Raw genomic sequence first — 22,010 nt, 5'->3', positions numbered from 1 at the left:
TCCGATCCAGGGCAGTGATGCCAGGACCAAGAGGAAGCGGTGCCGTGGTTGGTTGTGGCCATCAGGGGACCACACGGTGCCTGTGGCCATCAGGAGATCACATGGAGGACTTCCTCAGCTCCCTGACGTCCTTGGTCCTTCAGCTGCAAACCTAGGCTGGGTCAGCTTGAATCTATATTGAATTAGCTTAAGTGACCCCTCATTTAGAGGGGTAAGTGGCTTTGGAGGCACACCAGGTGAGCCTCGGGCTGGCTTTGCCGTGGGTTGGGCCTACAGAGGCTGATTGGTTCAGTAGGTCACTCATCACTGGGCGCTGTTCAGCAGAGATGGTGAGCAGCTGTCCAGATGTTTTCACCGTGTGACATTGACCTGGAGGGATGTTGCTGCCCCGTGAAGTCTAACAGTCCGTGATTCCCACACCCGGGAGTGCTCAGACAGCCACCCTGCCCGCCATGGCTCACGTCCTCAGCACTTTAACTCGGAGCCCTAGGGAGGAGTTGAGTTTCCACACCCAGCCTGGCCTGTGAGCTGTGACTGCACAGCGAGGTTCCCAGCGTGAGCTGGGGCTCCAGTGACTCATCCTCTAAGCTCCGGGAACTCAAGCCGACGGCTGCGCTCCGGCCCCGGGAGAGGAAGGACCATGCCAGGTCCCTCGGTGCCACTTTCCCCATAGCCTCTCCTCAGCTGACATCCCCGTGAGTCACCTTTTCCCCAAATATGGAATGACGGCCCGGCGGGCCCTGGGGAGCCTGGGGCAGCATCAGGTCCGGGTGGCTCAGGGCTGTTGCACTCAAGCCGTGGGTCGAAAACCACCAGGAAACAAGAATGAAGGTCCCCTTCCCGCGGTGGGCGAGGCTGGTGTGCACGCGGCTCAGGGATGCCGGTAGTGAGCCCGGGAGGATGAGAGGGCTCGTGGCTCACGGAGCTCTCCGAAGCCTTCTGCTGGTCCCTTCATCCACACCCAGGGAACAGTGAACCTTTCCCCCAATTCCCGGGGACGGAGGGCAGCTCAGGGTTTGTATCCTGCCCTGGGTGCTGGTCACGGGCCAGTGACCCTCACGACCCTGCGGGGAGGGGTGCTCGCTGCCTGGGTGGCCCTACCCTGCTCGGCACCTCACTGCCTTCCCCCCATTATCCCTTTCCTAGGGCCCATGTCCATCCGACTGGGCACTGCCCAGATCTGTGACTTGGCTCCCTCAGCATTCAACTCTCCCAATTACGAATCCAACTCTTTCCCAGTTCAGCGATCCGGTCCCTGGGGGCTGATCTTCCCCAACATGCCCAGAACTGGAGGCTTCTCCCCTCACCCAGAGCCTCCTTCTCCCTCCACTTCACACGGTTGAACTCTTCCCTCCAAGGACGGTTAGGATGCTACCTCCTCCATGGAGTCTTCTCTGAATGCCCAGTCAAAATGAAACTTTCTTTGGGGCCGTCGTCATGGTGCAGTAGGTTAATCCTCTGCCTGCAGGCCAGCATCCCATATGGGCACCAGTTCGAGTCCCGGCTGCCCCTCTTCCAATCCAGCTCTCTGCTGTGGCCTGGGAAAGCAGTAGAAGATGGCCCAAGTCCTTGGATCCCTGCACCCACGTGGGAGACCCGGAAGAAGCTCCTGGCTCCTGGCTCTGGATCGGTGCAGCTCTGGCCATTGTGACCATTTGGGGAATGAACCAACAGAAGGAAGACCTCTCTCTCTCTCTCTCCCTCTCACTGTCTGTAACTCTACCTCTCAAATAAATAAATAAAATATTAAAAAAAAAGAAATGTTGTATTTGTAACAATGTGATAAGTCCTCTCTGTACCACAGTGACTCAGATAAATGCCCCACGTCTGGTCCACAAGTTCCCTGAGATGGTGAACAAGATCTTATCCAGAATGACGTCTCTAGCTCCAGGCGTGTAGCCTCGTGTCTGCGAGGGCGACACCACAAAGAGTTGATGGGTGAATGGAATTTAAAGTTATGTTTATTTTGGTGCCAAAAAAAAACCCTGAAACCCATGCATAGGTTGCTCATAATTTGCAATTTCCGTGAACGTCAGAAGACCCCTTGTAGTTGCTGTGCCAATAAAAATTCTGGAAATCGATGTCATGATGCCACCGGGCATGCTCCGATCCCTCTGGAAACCGCCACACTCAAATAAGGACACGCGCGTGTCGCCTCTGGACATCGCCTTCCAGAGCTACAGTGGGCTTACCGGTAAGGTCAGGAGCAGACTATCATTTGTATTCAGGCATGGGCTTGACAATCCCTTTAAAAATAGCATCCAAATGAGCATCCTTCCAGTTTATGAAAAATTCATTTTTCTCTGGCGTTGCGAGAAATCCATTTAAAGGCAACACACACTCGTGGGAAATAACCAGAGCAGAAAGATCTCCAGGAGCACCTCTGGGTTGATCCTGCCCTGCATAATTTCAACCCTAAGGACTCTGGGCCCCTTGCCTGTGCTGACGAAAACAGAGCCCGATGAAAATGCAAACAGTCTGTCACACGCCGGCACACTGAGAATTTGCCCAAGTTTCGAAAACATAACTGGCTCGTTTTTTTCCAGGTCTAACCCAAATATTTTCAGTCCCAAATGCAATGGCGGTACTGGACACAAGTCAAACAGTACACAACGCAGGGGTTTCCCCCGGGCATTCAAAACGGGTAATGCTGGAGATCAGGAGGAAAACACCAGACTCGCTGGCGGTCGCAAGTGAGAAGCCGCAAGCGGCACGGGCGGCCACAGAAACGCGGACTACAGTGGTGCTGGCGCCTCAGCAGCTACTTTGTCGTCTCTGCTGGTGAATGCGCAGCCCCCTCCCTACTGGACTCACTTCTCTCAGACCCCAGGCCCTGCGCCTCCCCAGGCAGGGCAAGCAGCACCCCAGAGGGCTTCCCGAGGGGCAGGCCCGCAGCTTGATGCGTGCCGTGGGCTCCCCAGATGTCGCGTGGGCTGGCTGGCATCCCAGTGCCTCGGCCCCCAGCTCTCTGCTCCTAGACAGACCCCAGGGAGGACCCTGTGAGCAGCCAGGGCCGCGGCCAGTGTCCTTGCACGCGATCTGCCGTGCGTGTCAATCAAGAGGGGGAGAGCGCCGTTCTGAGAATCCAGGACTCCAAACCGGCCCCTCTCAGAAGTGAGTGCCAATCCCCCCATTCCAGAAGAGGCAGGGCCACACAGAGCCCCAGGACCAGGCTGCTGGGGCTTTTACCCCTAATAAGAGGATGCTCGGGGGCTGGCGCTGTGGTGCAGTGGGTTAAAGCCCTGGCCTGAAGCACTGGCATCCCATATGGGCGCCGGTTCTAGTCCTGGCTGCTCCTCTTCAGATCAAGCTCTCTGCTATGGCCTGGGAAGGTAGTGGAAGATGGCCCAAGTCCGTGGGCCCCTGCACCCATGTGGGAGACCCAGAAGAAGCTCCTGGCTCCTGGCTTTGGATTGGCGCAGCTCTGGCCATTGCGGCCATCTGGGGAGTGAACCAACGGATGGAAGACCTCTCTCTCTCACTCTGCCTCTCCTCCGTGTAACTCTGACTTTCAAATATATAAATAAATATTAAAAAAAGGACGCTCAGATGTGTTAGGAGCTCCACACATGTCGTTGGGTTTGCTGGTCAGCCCAGGCTGCAGGGCACATGTGAACGGCCACTATGAAATAATAGGAGAATCCTGCCCTGACCGGAGACTGCCTCCAACCTCCCTCGGAGGGGGCTTAGGCTCTCCCACCCTGGGGAAGACAGGGGCATGGGGAAAGCGCTCTTGGGAAACCGAGGTGGCCCTGCGTGGAGAGGGAGGAAGAGGCAGTGGCTTTGTGACCCACCAGGCTTCAGTGTAGACAGGGCAATGAGGGCCACGTGGAGCCTTCTCTCAACATAGGTTTCTGCCATGCTCGAGTGCTGGACATCTGGTTGACCCAAGCCTTGGCTGGTGGCCTTGGAAAGACCTTGCACCCCTCGGGTCTCACTGCAGAGACAGCTTCTCTGGGAGGAGCCTGTGGGCCGCAGACTCTGCTGGGGGCCAGGGTGATGGCGTTTGGGGTGGATTCCAGACCATAACTCACCCAATCTGAGCTTGCAGAGAGCTTAAACGGACAGGTAGACCTCACTGCCACCTGGGGCTTCAGGACAAAGGGGTCAGTTTGCCTGAGACAGAAGCCCAGCTGCCCTTCTCCCAGCCTTCTTTCCCTCACGGGCAAAATGAGATGCCAGTAACTCGGGGGACTGTGGGAGGAAGGAGCCCGAGGCACCTGGGACCCGGGGAGGGCTCCCTGTGGGTGAGTTTCGGCTGGTGCCTGGCAGAGTAGGGGTCAGAACTGGGGCCGGCTCTGTGGAGGGCAGAGCAGTGCTCCAGCCTCAAGTGCTGGGGACACGTGGGCCACGCTGGGGTCCCCTGGGCATGGTGAAGTGACCCGGAGGAGGAGAGCAGTGCCGCAGGGCTGGGGTCGTGGGCTCAAGCGTCCTCTAGTCACTCAGCTGTCATCTAGGGAGCGGTGTTCATGAGGGAACTGCAATGCTGGCTCAGGGGACACCGTGGCCAGCAAGACAAACATCACTGAGCCCCAAGGAACTCACAGGCGAGGGCGGCTTTTGAGAAACAAAGGACTGGGGGTGGCATTGTGATGCAGAAGATTAAGCCCCTGCTTACAATGCTGCCATCCCATGCAGCAGTGCTGGTTCAAGTCCTGGCTGCTCTGCTTCCAAGCCAGCTACCTGCTCATGCACCTGGGAAGCAGTGGATGGTGGTCCAAGTCCCTGGACCCCTGCTACCCATGTGGGAGACCTAGATGGGGTTCCAGGTTCCTGGCTTCAGCCTGGCCCAGCCCCGGCTGTTGCAGCCATTTGGAGAGTGAACCAGCAGATGAAAGATCTCTCTTTTTCTCTCTCTCTGTCTCTCTGTCACTCTGCCTTTCAAGCAAACAAACAAAAATAATAAATCTTAAAAAAAAAAAGAAAAACAAAGGACTACCCGCTATACGGATGTGTTGTTCTCCTTATTAGAGTATTATTTAAGTGTACTCAAATATAAAACTGTGTGTTAATTTCTTAACGTTGTAGACAGCATCTACAACTATAGAAATAAAAGCAAAGGGCCAGCGCTGTGGCGTAGTTGGTAAAGCTGCCATCTGCAGTGCCAGCATCCCACATGGGCGCCGGTTCAAGTTCCTGCTGCTCCACTTCCGATCCAGCTCTCTGCTATGGCCTGGGAAAGCAGTAGAAGATGGCCCAAGTCCTTGGGCCACTGCACCTGCATGGGAAACCTGGAAGAAGCTCCTGGCTCCTGAATTCGGATCAGCCCAGCTCTGGCCTTTGCAGCCATTTGGGGAATGAACCAGCAAATGGAAGATCAATCTCTCTCACTTTGACTTCCAAACAAATAAATAAATCTTTTTTTTTTCTTTTTTGACAGGCAGAGTAGACAGTGAGAGAGAGAGAGAGAGAGACAGAGAGAAAGGTCTTCCTTTGCCATTGGTTCACCCTCCAATGGCCGCTGCGGCCGGCGCACTGCGCTGATCCGAAGGCAGGAGCCAGGTACTTCTCCTGGTCTCCCATGCGGGTGCAGGGCCCAAGGACTTGGGCCATCCTCCACTGCACTCCCTGGCCACAGCAGAGAGCTGGCCTGGAAGAGGGATGACCGGGACAGAATCCGGTGCCCTGACTGGGACTAGAACCCGGGGTGCCGGCACTGCAAGGTGGAGGATTAGCCTAGTGAGCCGCGGCGCTGGCCCAAATCAATAAATCTTAAAAAAATAAAATAAAAATAAAAGATAGCTTCTCTGGATATAATATTTAAAAGAAAACCAGAAAGACATTGCCTTGTGTCTAATTCTATATTTAATATAAATTTTTACCTCAATAAAATTTATGTACCCACATAATGGGAAAAAATATTTGCAAATTAAAAATGCGTATGGATGTATATGTGTGTGTGTGTGTGTGTATACACAATATGTGTGAGAAACTTGTGTTCAGAATACATACAGGTCTTTTACAAATCAATAATGCAAACCAAATGACCCAATTTTAAAATGGGCAAAGTATTTGAGTAGCTATAAGCATTCTTTAAAAAGTCTGTGGAAGTGAGAATTCAAAGATGCATTTATTTTGGTGCCAAAAAAATTGAAATCCGTGCACAGTTTTGTCACAGTGTGCATTTTCCTTTCACTCTTTGAAGACCCTTCCTATTTCTCAGAAGGCACCCTGATGGCCACCACGTGCTGGGGAAGATGCCCCCCAGTGCCACTCACCCCCCAATGCCAGTCACCCCCCAGTACCAGTCACCCCCCAGTACCAGTCACCCCCCAGTGCCAGTCACCCCCAGTACCAGTCACCCCCCAGTACCAGTCACCCCCCAGTGCCAGTCACCCCCCCAGTACCAGTCACCCCCAGTACCAGTCACCCCACAGTGCCAGTCACTCCCCAGTGCCAGTCACCCCCCAGTACCAGTCACCCCCCATTACCAGTCACCCCCCAGTACCAGTCACCCCACAGTGCCAGTCACCCCCCAGTGCCAGTCACCCACAGTGCCAGTCACCCCCCCCAGTGCCAGTCACCCACAGTGCGAGTCACCCACAGTGCCAGTCACCCCCCAGTGCCAGTCACCCCCCAGTACCAGTCACCCCCCAGTGCCAGTCACCCCCCAGTACCAGTCACCCCCCATTACCAGTCACCCCCCAGTACCAGTCACCCCACAGTGCCAGTCACCCCCCAGTGCCAGTCACCCACAGTGCCAGTCACCCCCCCCAGTGCCAGTCACCCACAGTGCCAGTCACCCACATTGCGAGTCACCCACAGTGCCAGTCACCCCCCAGTGCCAGTCACCCCCCAGTACCAGTCACCCCCCAGTGCCAGTCACCCTCCAGTACCAGCCACCCCCCAGTACCAGTCACCCCCCAGTGCCAGTCACCCCCCAGTGCCACTCACCCCCCAGTACCAGTCACCCCCCAGTACCAGTCACCCCACAGTGCCAGTCACCCCCCAGTACCAGTCACCCCCCAGTACCAGTCACCCCACAGTGCCAGTCACCCCCCAGTACCAGTCATCCCCAGTGCCAGTCACCCACAGTGCCAGTCACCCCCCAGTACCAGTCACCCCACAGTGCCAGTCACCCACAGTACCAGTCACCCCCCAGTACCAGTCACCCCCCAGTGCCAGTCACCCCCCAGTGCCAGTCGCCCCCCAGTGCCAGTCACCCCCAGAGGCACACCAAGCCCTCCCCGAGGTTCTACCTCCCACCCACCAGGAAGGTCAGATCACAGGGGCCGGCGCTGTGGTGCAGCAGGTTAAGCCGCTGTATGAGCAGGGAAATCGGAAGTTGTACCTCACTGGTGGGAATTTGAAGTGGTGCAGCCTTGGTTCAACACAGACGGTATTGGCCCATTTTCCCTGCTGCAACAAGACACCAGTCTGGGTGATGTGTGGAGAAAAGAGGTTTATTCAGCGTCTGGTCCTGGAGGTCCCAGATCACAGTGCCTGCTTCTGCTCAGCTCTGAGGGTCTCATGGTGGCGGCACCGCCGTGGGAAGAGCCCGTGGCAGGAGTCACGTGGTGAGGGAAGAGGCCAGAGCCATCCTTCAGTGACAGCTTGCCGCTAACTCACTGCAAAGACCAGCACTGATTCCTTCCCAAGGTGTCCCCTGCCCCCCAGGAACCTCGCTGCCTTCCCCTAGAACCCAGCTCCTGAGAGATCCCACCCACCACCATGACGCCAGCACACTGGGCACCAAGCTTTTGGTAGATGCACCTTCAGGGGACAAACCATATTTAAACCGTGTTGTAACCCTAGGGATCCAGTAATCCCACTCGTAGATACAAACGAGAATTGAAAGCATGCAAACACCCATGCAAAAATGCACTGACAAGCATTCTTGGTAGCACGACCTATCACAGCCATCCGTTGACAAGTGCATGAGCCAAACATGACCAGGTCGATGGAACAGGACCTCAGCAGAGGGCGGGAAGTCCCCACACCTTCTACAATGCGGATGGGCCTCAGAGACCTTGCACGGCCAAAGATCATGCAGTGTCTGCATCCGGGGTAGATGAATCTAGACAGAAAGAAAAGAGACTGGTGACAGCCTAAGCTGAAGGTAGTCTGAGGTGGATGGGAATGGGGGCGACTGCCAGTGGGGATGGGGGTTCTTGGGGAAAAGCTTCCGAAACTAGACATGGTCATGGTTGCACAGCTCCAAATACACCAAAAGCTCTGAATTATGCACTTTAAATGGGCATATGCTAATTACATATGTCATCGTATGTTAATTACATATGTCATATGTTAATTAAGCACAATAAAACCTTTTAAAAATAAAAATAAACCACATGCCCCAAATGCTTGATAAAATAAAAATGAGTACCCGGGGGTGCTTACGCCCAGCGCTGCGTTCTAGTGCTGGGTATTTGGAGCCTGCATGAGATAGAAATTTTCCATGAACAGTCTGCAAATGCCAATTTTAATGAGGTGTCCTGTCCCTTAATCACTCTGAAAGGCTACCTTATGGTAGTTAGCCATGGGGAATTATTTAAGACTCACTTAAACAGGTGCCGCGGCTAATTAGTGCTAGAATTGGGAACAAGACATTTTTCTTGCAGCTTATTTACTATTGGCATTGCAAGTTGCCGTGCACGGAGACGCACGCATAGAACACCTGTGGCTCACTGGCAGCACCGCACCGCACCAGGGCTGGGGAGAACTCGGCTCTCAGCTCTGCGCTGGCACCAGGGGCCATGTTGCTGTGGTTGGGTTGGGTTTGAGTGTCCACCCCCTAGAGGGTCCGTGTATCAGAGGCTTGGTCCTCAGTGGGGCAGTGTTGAAAGATGGGGTGGACCTTTAAGAGGTGGGGTCAAGTGCATGGTCCTGGGGTCCTGGGGCCTCTCCTGTGGACTTTGCCATTTGCCAGCCGCTGTGATGGGCACAACCGGGAGGCCACTCACCACAACTGAGCCCACGCTAGCGCCAGGCCCCCAAACTTTCAGAAACTGCCCCAAGGAAGTTGCTGCGGTGATGCGACGATGGCCATGTCCACGTGACACCCCTCTTTTTCCAGTCCATGAAGCTTCCGAGACGGTTGTGCTGATGTCCTCTGGTGTTGGCTCAGCCTGGCCGTGGTTATGAATCTCTGTGCTGATGTTGCGGTTCTAGGGTAGAAATGGCGTATCCGAGACTCATTCTAGAATCCCGTGTGTGTCTGTGCGGATGGGACCGTCAGGCACAACCATTGCACACAAGTCGCAAGCAGGAACACAATGAGGACACAGCGGAGCCCAGGACTTGGAAAGCAGGCGATGAAGACAAGCCAGGCCCCAGGGAGGAAAATGCCACGTGTGTGTCTGGTGGGATAGGGCTGGGGTCTGGCACAGGGCGCTGGAAGTGAGGGTTTGGCCCACGAGGGGCCAGGGGCAGCTCTGCAGGTGGGAGGGTGGCTGCTACCAGCCAGAGTCTTTGAGGAGGAGTTTAAATGCTCAAACACCCCCGGTCCCTTCTGTTCCCCTTGGCTCTCCTCTAATAGGCCTTTCGGCTCCTCTGCACAGAGATTTCCAACCATTTTCAGGGCAAAAGAAGAAAACCACAGATGCAAGAGGCCCTGGAAGGTGCAGCCCACGGCCTGGCTGAATGACTCCCAGCGCAGCCCACGGAGCTGGCCTGCAGCCCGGGCCAGGAGACCGCCACTTTTCCAGGCCTCCTTTTGCTCCTGGGGGGTGGAAGGGAGAGAAACTGATTCAATGACCTGCACGCCAGGCCTCTGACAACCCTCTGGACGCAGAAGGATGGAGAAATCACTTGCTCTGTGAAGCAGCGTGTGACACGCTGGTGCGGGCGTGTTCTCAGCTCTGTCTCTGCACCAACCGCCCGTGGGCCCCTGCTTTGCTGGGAGATCGCAGATCCCACTGCAGCGGGGCAGCGGGCGGCCAAAACCCCTTCTGTGTCTGCACATGCTGGGGCTTATATTTAGCTTCCAGACAGATGCTGAGGGTGAGTTTTCACTGGGCATGCTGGAATTTTCTATCCCGTGAGTCAGTTTCGTCTGCCCCTGACTTGGCACTGGGCTCATGGAGGGGGACAGTGCAGTATGCTGGTGATTGCATGGCCAGGCCATCATTGCGCTGGGTACACAACCTGAGGGCCCTCATGGGGTGACGCCCTAGGATCCTGGTACCCTGCCCACTAACCTGCAAACAGGTGCAGAGGGAGGAGAGGGCCCACCTGCTGGCTCTGGGTCACACTTGGCCGCTCATGAACTGCGTGAGTAAGGGGCAAGTCGCTGCACCTCACTTTCCCCCTATAACACAGAGATCATAACCAGTAATAATGGAATGGTGACGGATGAGCTGCCGGGGTATCGTGAGTGGCCACCCCCTCGCCCTCCCCTCCCCTCCCTTACCCCCGACCCCCTGCCGTCTGCACCTTCCTTGCCCAGGTGAAGTTTTCCTTCAACTTCACTCATGCATTTGCACACACGTGGCCTCCTAGCGTCTTCCTTCTTGTTAGGGACATGTGCCCCCTGCTGCCCCCTGGTGGAAGGGGAGGTGGGGTGCAACCTGCCCACACTCCCCTATGAGCCCTGCAGCCCCACCTCAGCGCGGGCGCCTGTCACCCACCTCCGGGCTCAGGCATGAGGTGTCTCTTACAGAGGGAACATCGCCCACAGAAGCAGTGTGGGACCTGAGCTGTCCCCGTAGCCCTCACCCCCTGCTCCCTACCTCTCCTCACCCGGCTGCCTCCACGAAGGTTCTGGGGCATCCTTCCAACCCTTCACTTAGCATTTACACACACATGCATTATTGTTAGCGTGAATGTGGCCACACAGTGCATAGCATTCTTGGCACTGGTATCAACACTATGTCTTCTTCTTTAAAAAATGATCTATCGATTTTGAAAGACAGAGAGACAGGGGCTGGCACAATGGTGCAGTGTTTAAACCACTCCCTGAAGCAGCAGTATCCCCTATGGGCACTGGTTCAGCTGGAGCTCCTGAGCTGGCACAGAAAAGGAATGATTCAGCTCCCTGCTAATGCACCCGGGAAAGCAGCATACGGTGGCCCAAGTGCCTGGGCTTCTGCTCCTACATGGGAGACCCAGATGAAGCTCCTGGCTCCTAGTTTTGGTCTAGCCCAGTCCCAGCAATGGCATCCATTTGGGGAATGAACCAGAGGGTGGATGATCTTTCTCTGCCTCTCTCTCTCTCTCTCTCTCTCTCTCTGCCTTTCAAATAAATAAATCCTTTAAAAGATAGAAAGAAAGAGTGACAGAGCGGGAGAGATAGAGAGATCTTCCATCCACTCGTTTATTCCCCAAATAGTCACAACACTGGGGGCTGGCCCAGGCTGAACCCAGGAGCCAGGGACTCAGCCTAAGTCTCCCATGTGGGTGCAGGGGCCCAAGCACTTGAGCCATCATCCACTCCTTTCCCGGGCACATTAGCAGGGAGCTGGATTGGAAGAAGAGCAGCCAGGGCTCTAACCAGCAGCTCTGGTACGGGATGCTGGTACATAACCCACTGTGCCACAATGCCAGCTCCTCCCCGGGATGTCTTGGGGCGCCTTCTAATCCTGCCGCCTCCTATGATTTGTCATGGGCTAATCTCTGTGTTACCAGATCCCACCCGGACACGTAGGCTGTGTGTGGAATGTCACAGCATCATCCCGCCACATTCTCTTTGTGCGTGAGTGTGAAGATGTCTGCGCCACACCCATCTGTGCAGAAGAAGAGGAAAGACAGGCGCAGGATTCTCCGAGGACATGGGCTGACCTACCTGGGACCGGAATGCGGCAGTCCAGAATCCTCCACCCACACTCTGCTCTGCAGAACACAAAGAAGAGAATTCTGGGAGTTCCACGAGGGAGCGGTGCCCTCATGGTCACAGGGAGCTCGGAGCACACACCCTTCCTCCCCAAGTCACACGTATGTCACCAGGAGCTCCCAAGGAGCAGCTCCGACACAGCATTCCCAGCCGAAACTTGCTCAAGGCTGCCCGTCTTCAGCGTGGGACCCCCGCCTCCAGCTCTGCCTGGACGCCAGTGCAGCCCGCCCCTGCCCCCAGTGCACCCCCGATCCTCCGCTGGGAAGAAGCCATGTCCCGCTCTTCGGCTCCCTCCCCCGCCACACCAGCCCAGCACGCTCCACCTGCCCCTGCATAGCCCTTGTCCGTGAACTTCCTTTTCTATGTCAGTCCCAGGCAAACCTCCACTCAGCTCCCAGGCCACCACTGACCTGTGACCTGTCACTCTACCTCCCGCGTCCCTGACCCCGTCCACCGACCTAACCCCTGTGATGTCCTGTTTTCCCATCCATCTCAGGCCAGGATGTGGGCTCCATAAGGTGGAGCCACCGCCACCGTGGACACTGGTAATGCCCCAGAGGTGGCACCAGCCTGCTAGTGACTGTGGACTTGTGGGATGCGTGAACAATTGTGTGGGTGTGTGCTAGGGCCACACCGTGCTCCACCTTGGATGCTAGATGCTGGGAATGTAGCAGTGCCTGGGGGCACTGGCACGTGCCAGAGGCCACCCCAGAACTGGACCGTTTGCTACTGATGTGGCCAAGGACTTCAGAAGAGAGAGAGGAAAGATCTGAGAGGGAAGAATGGAGCCATGCAGAGGCGCACGGAGGACCACGTCCTCAGTGGCTGGCAGCTCAGGACTTGTGGGAGCTGCACACCTTTTCAGGAGCCTGTGCTGCATGGAAGATTCACCATGGCTGGGTGATGGCGCCCAGGCCCCACCGGGGAGGGAAGGCAGCAGGCAGGGAATGAGACGATGTGCGGAACGTGGTGAGCACCTCCCCGTAGCCGCGGTCCTGACAGGCCCAGCTCCCCGGAGCACATCTGCCCGAGTCACTCCCAGGTGCCCGGCTCATTGCCTGTGCTGGCTGGTTCTAGGAGCATCAGCCCAGACGTAGGAGTCAGGGGCCGCACGGGCTTGTGTGCGTGCGTCATCCTGCAGTCAGGTGCTCCTGGGACGCAGGCACTAGCACCCCTGCTGCACAACCAAGCAAAGGAGACTGAGACGTGGAGAAGGGAGCCGTGCCAGGGGCCCCGGGGCCCACGCTGGCCGCGCTGGCTCCAGGCCTCGGACCTGCTGCTGCCTGTGCAGCCGGCTTTGCAGACCCAGTGGGAGTGCAGCCACAGCCACGCAGGAAAGCTGGATTTCTTTCTTGTTCTTCCCTGCCATGGTCCCTGCCAGGCTTCTCCGGGCGCTCAGACCCCTGCTGGCCTTCCGTGCGGGTCAGCGCAGCCGAAGCATTCTGTAGGCTCGGGCGAGGGCACAGCTTGGATTCTGAGGCAGAGCAGTCCCCAAAACTGGAGAAATGCAGACAAGAGTGCTCCAGGGTCTGGAGGAAAACTCCCTGCCGGGCGAGTGCAGCTCTCAGACCCCAGCTTCCCCGGGGTCTGTGCTGAGTTAGGGCCCCAGGCGCCTCAGTCTTAGGGGGTTCTTTGATTGTTACAATCCGGCAAAGACCCCTCCATGTGGGAGGACCCACATGGCAGCATCCTGCCCGGGTAGAAGGAACCAGAGGACCTGAGACACGCTGTGTCCACTCACAGCGGGAGGCGCTCAAGCCTGAAAGGGAGGGAGGCACTGGGGGAGGGGATCAGTGCCTGCGGTGGCTACAGGATTGGCCAGGGGAGCAGGCACTGCACAGGAAGCTCAGGGGATGGGGACAGAGGGTGAGGGTGCAGCTGGACAAATCCAGCCGATGGGTTTGTCTGCATGCGGCCTGGCCTCTGCATCCGGCCTGTGTGGCTCAGCCGGGATTGGCTGAGTTCAGAGGGATCTAGGATCACAGAGGGGTGTAGTCCATAGGAACTCCGCCCTGGGCAAGTCAGCTCTGGAGGACGGGGTCGGGCGAGTCGGGACAACTCTGGTACAGTCCGGGTGTTAGATGGCGTAAAGTGTTCTGAACTGACAGCCACGTGGAGTTGGCTACTGAAAAAATCAGACTACGAAACCTTGTGTGCAGAATGATCTCCTTTGGGTGAAGTAGAAAGGGAGCCTGGCACTGCGGTGCTACCAGTGGAAATCTGAGTAGGGGAATATGATAATAATATGATAATAATATGATAATTTCCCCTCTTACTTTCCTGTGTGTCTTTCATTTCCCCCGACACACGCGCAGAACTCCTGCGTCCAGGAAAGATTATTTAAAATGTGAACACCAGACACTGTGGGGGATGTCAGGGAGTCAGCCTGGCAGGAAAGGGTTAATAGCCGGTGTGTGGGGGTGGGGTGGGGGGTGTTCCTCAGGCTACAGAAGAAGCACTGGGTAGGACTGGGTGACAGTGAGGCAGCAGGAAAACCCACAAACAAGGAAATGCAAATGCCTGTGTGTTGGGAAACAGGCTCCCTATGATCCAGGGACTGCCAGGCAGATCTCAGCCTGCAGACTGGGAGCTCGGAGAAGACCCATCCTGGAGAGTGGGGCGGGCGGGGCGCACTGCTGGGCACGGCCCCTGGCAACGCTGCCACTGTGCCAAGTAACTTGCTAATAAACACCGAGACCCTTCAGGCCCTGCACACCCCGCAACTCCGCCTCTGGGACGCTCTCCTTTGAGCAATCCACCGTGCATTTGGCACAGCGGCTGAGTTGTGCCTCCGTCCTGGCTCCTGATTCCGGCTTCCTGCTAACACACCTGCTGGGGGGCAGCGGGTGATGGCTCAAGGACGTGTGCCTCTGTCGCCCACGAGGGAGACCCAGATGGAGTTCTGGGCTCCTAGCTTGCCCTGGCTCAACCCCAGCTATTGTGGGCATTTGGAGGTGTGAACCAGCAGATGGAAGATCTTTCTATATCTGTCTGCCTCTCTCTGCTTCTCAGCCTTTCAAAAAAAAAAAAGCACAAATTTAAAAAAGGAAACTAGAACATGAAAAATGTGATTCTTGTTACATTATTGATGAAACCCTCAACCACCCAACATCAAGCAGATGATGCTCAACCCACCCAACGCAGCACGAGGCGCTGGTGAGAACGGTGACCCAAGGAAGGGCGGCACACGGGAGGCCAGCGTGGGTGCAAGCTTACGTAAAGGAGCAATGAACAGGATGGTCCCCGCCGAGGAAGACAAAGGAGCAGGACAACGCGCAGGCGTGGACAGCAGGGGAGACCAGCACCACTGCACTGAGGCGGAGAGACAGCGGTGGGCTCCGCCCCTGCGATCCCATATTTCCTGAACTTGGCGATCGCTGGTTACTTTCATAATAAGGAGTGAGAAAACAGTAAGAAGGCTGACAGCGAGGGTTCCGTGGGTTTGGGGATGCTGTGAGAACTGCAGCCGGGTGGGGAGATCCACTCAGTGAGGGCCGTGGAGAGCAGCCGCAACGTGCTGCTGGGAGCCCCAAAGGAGCCCGTCTGTCCGTGCAAGGGCGGTGAGCGGCAAAGGGAAGGGAGACCAGGCCAGGACCGAGGTGAAGGTGGCATCCACCTGTCGGCCACGGTCAGAGCACAGGCTCCCCGTGCCCAGCAGTGCCCAGCAGTGGCCAGGATAGCCCAGCACACAGGACTGGGTCTCAAGGCTGCTACAGACCCCGCATTTCCCCTCTTCCCTCCCTGAGGGTCTGTGTCTGCCTCTTCCCGGCTGTGTGGCTTTGGCTCGGTGTTGTAGCCTCTCTGTGCGGTGTGCTCCCCCTGTGAAGTGAGGTACTCATTTCCTAGGGTTGCTGCTAACAAACTCCCACCAGTGGGGGTTTTGAAACATCAGAAGTTTACCCTCTCACCCATCTGGAGGCTGGAAATTCAAATTCAAGGTGTTGGTGCACCATGCTCCCCCTGGGGGCTCTGGGGGAAGATCGCTTCTCACCCCTCCCTGGCTTCTGGTGGCTGCTGGCCATCAGTGGTGTCCCAGACACTGCAGGCTCTTCCTGTGTCTCCCTGTGGCCTTCCTCCTCCTGCTGTGTCTCTCTGCCCAAATTTCCTCTCCTCGTGAGGACGCCAGGTGGCTACTGGATTTGCCCCTCCTACTCCAGTACGGCCTCATCTGAACTGATGACATCTGCAAGGACCCCATTTCCAAAGGTCACATTCCGAGGCTCCAGGTAGACAGGAATTCTCGGGGGGACACCAGTCCATCCAGGCAGGGGGGGACAACGGCCTGCGGTGGTAGCCTGAGCTTTAACTGAGTGAGTGTGTTTCAAGCTCTGAGCGAAGAGTTCCCAGACGTGCAGATGAGTGACAGTGTGGTTTCCCCGCAGCTGCATGCTGGAGCTGCCTTTGGGATTCCCCGGCGCCAGCAGGTGTCCCCGGCGCAGACAAGGGTGCAGCCGCAGCCGCTCCCGCGTTTCGCTGCCTGTGAGCGTCCTCCTCGAGTGGCTGGGTCCCCACACCTTCTGAGATGGCTCCCAGGGCCCTGTTACCGCTCAAGCCTCCTGTCAGCAGGGTGTGGAGGCATGAGAGAGAGGACCAGGTTACAGTGGTGCCGCCAGGGAGCCTGCTTGGCCCTGGGCCCGCCTTGACCTCACTGCCCACTGTGGGGGATGTGGCCCAGCAAGGCAGACCATGCTCCGTGCTTCTTCAAACGCTGCCATTTCTTGTTGGCACTGGCACCTGCTGCCAGCACAGGCATTTCAAGTCAGCGGGGAGCTTCCCTGGTCCCCACAGCAAATGAAGACGTGGACACAGCAGCTCACTTCACCACTGTGTCGCCACGCCCCGGGGGCTGCAAATGGCCCAATGGCTTCGTGCTTAATTTGGGGCACATGTGTATGACATTCTGGATTCCCTGCCCGTGGCTTGCGGGGCCCACCGGGGCTGTTTTATGCACAGAGAAGACAGCCAAGGAGCCAATGTCCATGCTTGCTTCTCTGCTTCAGGACCGTGTCCACGGGTGGTGGCGCTGTCATGAGTGCACACCAGTGAGGGAGCCGCCATAGCGGAGATCCTGCCTGCACGTGGGAATCCACCTGCTGGCTGTTCCACTCTCTCTTAGGACAAAGGAGATGGCCCAGCCCAGAGGCCACCTACTGACCTTGACGTTAAAGGACCTGCCTCTTCTCTCACGAAGCTGGGGTCCGTTGCTTGACTTCTCTGAAACTCCCGCTGCAAAATGGGCCTGATGCTGTGCCCGCTGGCAGGGCCCATGTGGCTGACGTGGAGAGAGGACAGTGCGAGGACACACAGTGCCCTGCTGGCGTGGAGGGCGCTCAGGAGCCGGGGGCCCCCAGCCCTTTCCTCCCTGACTTCGCTGTTGCAGAGACGAGGGGGGCTGCACGCTCTCCTGAGAGGACTGCGGCCTCGGGAACAGAGCAGGGAACCGGAGCTTCTGGGCGTTTGGGAGGAAGGAGAGAATCGGCAACGAAGGAGATGGAAGCCCCCAAGACAAGGTGAGTGTCTCAGGGTGAATCTGCTGGGGCTGCCGCCAAGAGAGCTCCTCCCAGGGCCCAGCCCCGCCGCCAGTGATCGTGGAATGAGGTCTTCACTGGGCAAGAGGTCCTGAGGCTAGCCCACTCGGAGCTCAGGGGTTCAAACAGAAGAGAGGCCTCCCCTGGGGCCCAGCCACTGCCCCGTGTCCAAAATCCAGACTCGCACCTGCCCTGCTGTGGGAGATGAATGAGAGACCGTGCACCTGACGAAAGGTGGGGAGTTGCCATCGGAAGAGCAGGCTCTCACTACTAAAGCCCCAAAGTACTCTGCCGGAAAAGAAAGTGTCATCGACAGACAGCAGTCTATTGTTTGGGGCTTTGTGTTGCCTTGGCCAGGAAACTCTGTGTTAGCAACGACAGGCGAGAGGCGAGTCGGTCCTCTTGGCCAGGAAGCTCTGTGTTAGCAACGACAGGCGAGAGGCGAGTCGGTCCTCTTGGCCAGGAAACTCTGTGTTAGCAACGACAGGCGAGAGGCGAGTCGGTCCTCTTGGCCAGGAAACTCTGTGTTAGCAACGACAGGCGAGAGGCGAGTCGGTCCTCTTGGCCAGGAAACTCTGTGTTAGCAACGACAGGTGAGAGGCGAGTCGGTCCTCTTGGCCAGGAAACTCTGTGTTAGCAACGATAGGCAAGAGGCGAGTCTGTCCTCGAAGCATAGGGTGCGGATGAGGGGCTTGGCAACAACCCTGCTCTCCCTTGGGCCCTCTGCCCATCCATCCTCCTCCCCAAACCTCTCAGGCAAACCTGCGTTTCCCTGTATCAGGACCATTGCTGCTGCTGTGGCTGCCTTGATCATACAAATTTGCAAGCCAATGTAACATTTATGTGAAAATCCAGAAGACCTAGAATAATGGAAGTAACTTGTCAAAGAATAAAATTGAAGAATCACACCACTTCATTTTGGCCCCAGGGCCCCCACCAGGGGTGTTACACCAGCAGCTGTTTCAGAGTGTTCATTTGAAGGCTGCCAGTGAAGGGGGAGTATGACAGGCAGTGTAGACGGGTATGGACACATAGAGACGGGACACTACGGAGAGGGCAGCAGCAGAATCACCCTCACACAGCCAGTGATTGACAAAGGCCCCGATGAAATTTAGCATAGAAACACAATCTGTTCAACACAGTTTTCTTGAGCAACTAGATATCAACATGGAAAACAAATGGACCACACCCCCACCTCACACCATACACCAAAATAACTAGAATGAATCCAAAAGCTTCCGGAAGAAAACACATGCTTTCCAACTTGGGATAGGAAAATATTTCTTGGAAGGACCCAGAATGCACTAATTATAGAAATATGATAGGTTGAACTTCAAAATACTAACAACTTTGGTTCATCGAGACACTGTTAAGAGTAGGAATGGAAAAGTCACAGATTAGAGAGTATTTGGACACATGTGTGACAATTGTCTTGTACACAAAATGTATTTGAAAAATCCTGGGGCCGGCACTGTGGTGTAGTGGGTAAAGCCATCACCTGCAGTGCCGGCATCCCATATGGACGCTGGTTCGTGTCCCAGTTGCTCTACTTCTGGTCCAGCTCTCTGCTATGGCCTGGGAGAGCAGCACAGGATGGCCTGGGTCCTTGGACCCCTGCACCCATGTGGGAGACCCAGAAGAAGCTCCTGGCTGCTGGCTTCAGATTGGCCCAGCTTGGGCCATTGTGGCCAATTGAAGAGTGAACCAGTGGATGGAAGACTCTCTCTCTCTGCCTCTCTCTGCCTCTCTGTGTTTCTCTGTGTAACTTTTTCAAATAAATAAATAAATCTTTTTTTAAAAAAAGAAAAATCCTATAACTCAGTCAGAAAGAGGTGGCATGCTTTAATGTTAATTGCATTGTAAAATTGTACAGACACTTTGGAAAACTGTTTGGCATTTTCCTACAAAGTTAAATATACATGTAAGTATTTACTGAAGAGAACTAAACATATTTATATTTAAAAACTAGTACAAGAATGTCCAAGGCAGCTTTATTCAGATTATCCCCAAATTAGATGTAACACAGATGGCTAAAAAGCCTTGGTATATTTATACAATAGATTTCAACTTGACAACAAAAAAGAATGAACTTCTATAAAACACAGTGGCATGGAGAAACCTGAACAATGTTATATGGAGGGATAGAAGCTTGGTATAAAAGAGCACACGTTGTGTGGTCGATGCAAATGAAGGTCTAGAGTTTGAGAAATTAATCCAGGCTGACAGAACGTTGAAGAGCGGTTCCCTGGGGGGGGGGATGGGTTGGAAAGGGGTGAGTGGGATTTCTGGGGTGGCAGAAGCAGCTGTGTCTTCCCAGGAGAATGGACTGCATGGGTAATGTGTTTATCCAAACTCATCAAGTGGTACACTTTTGACTTTTGCTTTTTATGATGTAAATAAAGTCTCCATCAGAGAAAACTTAAAATAAAATTTTTAAAAAGAAGAATCCGTACAGAGATAGATGGTTTTACTGTCAGAGGCTCAGCACTCAGAACAGAATGACTCGGGAGATCGGACTGGCTACCGGGCAGGGCCAAGTCTTCCGTTCCCATCTGCCTGGGCCAGGCCCACGTAACACCCTGGGTGGGACCTCCAAGTGCCAAAGCCACTGCATCTGGCTGGGAGAGTGAGCATCTGGCCCTGGTAAGCAGCACCTGTGGTCAGGATGGGCCAGAGAAGCCCCAGAGGACCTCCGAGTTTCCCTTTCTGTATCAATCCCCCCTCCCTGACCCATCCCCCTCCATCTCTGCCCTGAGCAACCGTTTGGTTTTCCAACATGGATCCCTCAGTATTCACGCAAAATAGAGAAATGTATTTTCCTGTTTTGTAAATCTTGCTGACCAAGAACTGAGAAAAAGAACTGATTCATTTAGTAAAAGAGATTTAGCCTGCCTCAGTTTTCCTGTGTTCTCAAACCATTTTCCATAAGAAGCTACAACTTTGATGACAGCCCTGCCCCCACACTGCCACACAGGCATCCCTGCCTCTCTCCCCAGGCACGGCAGGCACAGCCTCTCCCTGAACGTGGGGCTGGAGCAGGATCTGAGATGCACACGGTCTCGTGGCAAGGGCTGAGCCCAGTCATTGTCCCCCTGCCCCGCCCCCTCTGTTCAGCCAGACAAGAGCCAGTCCTCCCCCACACAGCCACCTACACAGACCTCTCTCGGGAGCTAAAGTGGCGCTTGGGCTCCAGCTGTCACCACAGCAGAGGGGACTTCATTGTAGCCATCGGGGGAGGGGAGGTCTCACGATGCCTATGCTGTTCCTTTTCCAGCTCCTCGCTCTTCTTATCCAACTCCCTTTTGTGGCATCATCAAGAGACCCCTGGTCCACCCACCTCACTTCACAAATGGGGAATCTGAGTTACCTGCCAGGAAGGAATTGCCCACAGGCTTGGGACAATCAGGGTCAAGGGTTAGATCAGAATCCAAGAGTCCTGGCTTCCAGTGCAGGGTGCTGTCTGCCAGGCAGTGCTGCCAGCCCAAGGTCTCTCTCCTATCAGTGGAGTGGGCTCATTCCCATTGGAAAGAGGCATTGAGGGCAGGCATTCCTCCAGTGGTCTGCTGAGGCCACACACACCCCTGGGAACAACCTGGCACAACTCAGGGATGTGTAGGTCACAGAAGCAGTCAACGACAGAGGACCTGGAAGGCATGGTCTGAAACATTTCATTTTTCAGAATGATGGGGCGGTACAGTTCAGTATACTTGGATCCAGCAGACCTGGATGTCACCTGTCCCTGGACATGTGGCCATAAGCCACAGTCAGTGGGGAGAAACAGTTCACCCAGCATCTGCCCTGCCCCTAGGCAGCCAGTGAGAAAGCAAGGCAGGAGGCTAAGGGGGAAGGGGGAGCTGTCCACTCCCCTGGTGCTGATCTGGCTGGAACTCCACCCTGCGCAGGACCCTGGAGGCTCCCGACCTCTGCGGCCATCTGGTCAATTTCCAGACAGATGTTATGGGTGAGCAGGGACAGCGTTGGGACAAGGGCTGAGAAGAAATCCTTTTCCTGAAGGCTCTGATCCTGAGGCTACAATTCAGGCTCCATTGCCCCACTCCAGCTCAGAGACAGGAAATGAACAAGGCTAGATATCTTTAGGCGTCAGTCCAAACCTGGAGAAGCTGCTGAGCATGGACCGGTTCAGTGCCTCGCGGTCTAAGGAGGATCCGCCACACACTTCTCTGCTCCTGGAGCCAGCATGGATTGCAAATAAAGAAGCTACTGCCGGCACAGGCAGTTTTAATGGATTTTCAAGGCAAAATGCAAACCTACAGACTGTGTGTGTGTGTGTGTGTGTGTGTGTGTGTGAGGGGGGGGGGTTTAGTTGAGAGGAACAGCTCCACGCCTGGACCAGGTAGACTCTACCCAAAGGCATCTTTGTCTTTATCCGACTGTGGGATGGCTGTAGTGCAGCAGACAGAACCCTGGCCTGGGAGAGGATCAGCACTGCCATCTCCCATCTGTGACAGGCAGGCTGTAGAGACCTTAAGAAAGCCACCCAGCTGCAAGCTTTGACATCCAATCCGTCCGTGGGTGGAAATCTCCACTCTACGAATGGGGGGGGGCACGAACTCAGTATACTCCGCAGAAGCCCCGGCTCACAGAGAGCTCGCAGGCAGACACCGAATTCATAAACAATGCAGCTGGCATTCAGCCCAAGAATCTGGTTTGGGAAGGGGAGGAAGGACAAGGGCTGATGGGTACTTGTGCAG

This window comes from Oryctolagus cuniculus, chromosome 15, assembly GCF_051225735.1.
Source record: "Oryctolagus cuniculus isolate XC-2025 breed Fujian yellow rabbit chromosome 15, ASM5122573v1, whole genome shotgun sequence".
Lineage (NCBI taxonomy): Eukaryota > Metazoa > Chordata > Mammalia > Lagomorpha > Leporidae > Oryctolagus > Oryctolagus cuniculus.
Note: the sequence above shows the minus strand (reverse complement) of the source record.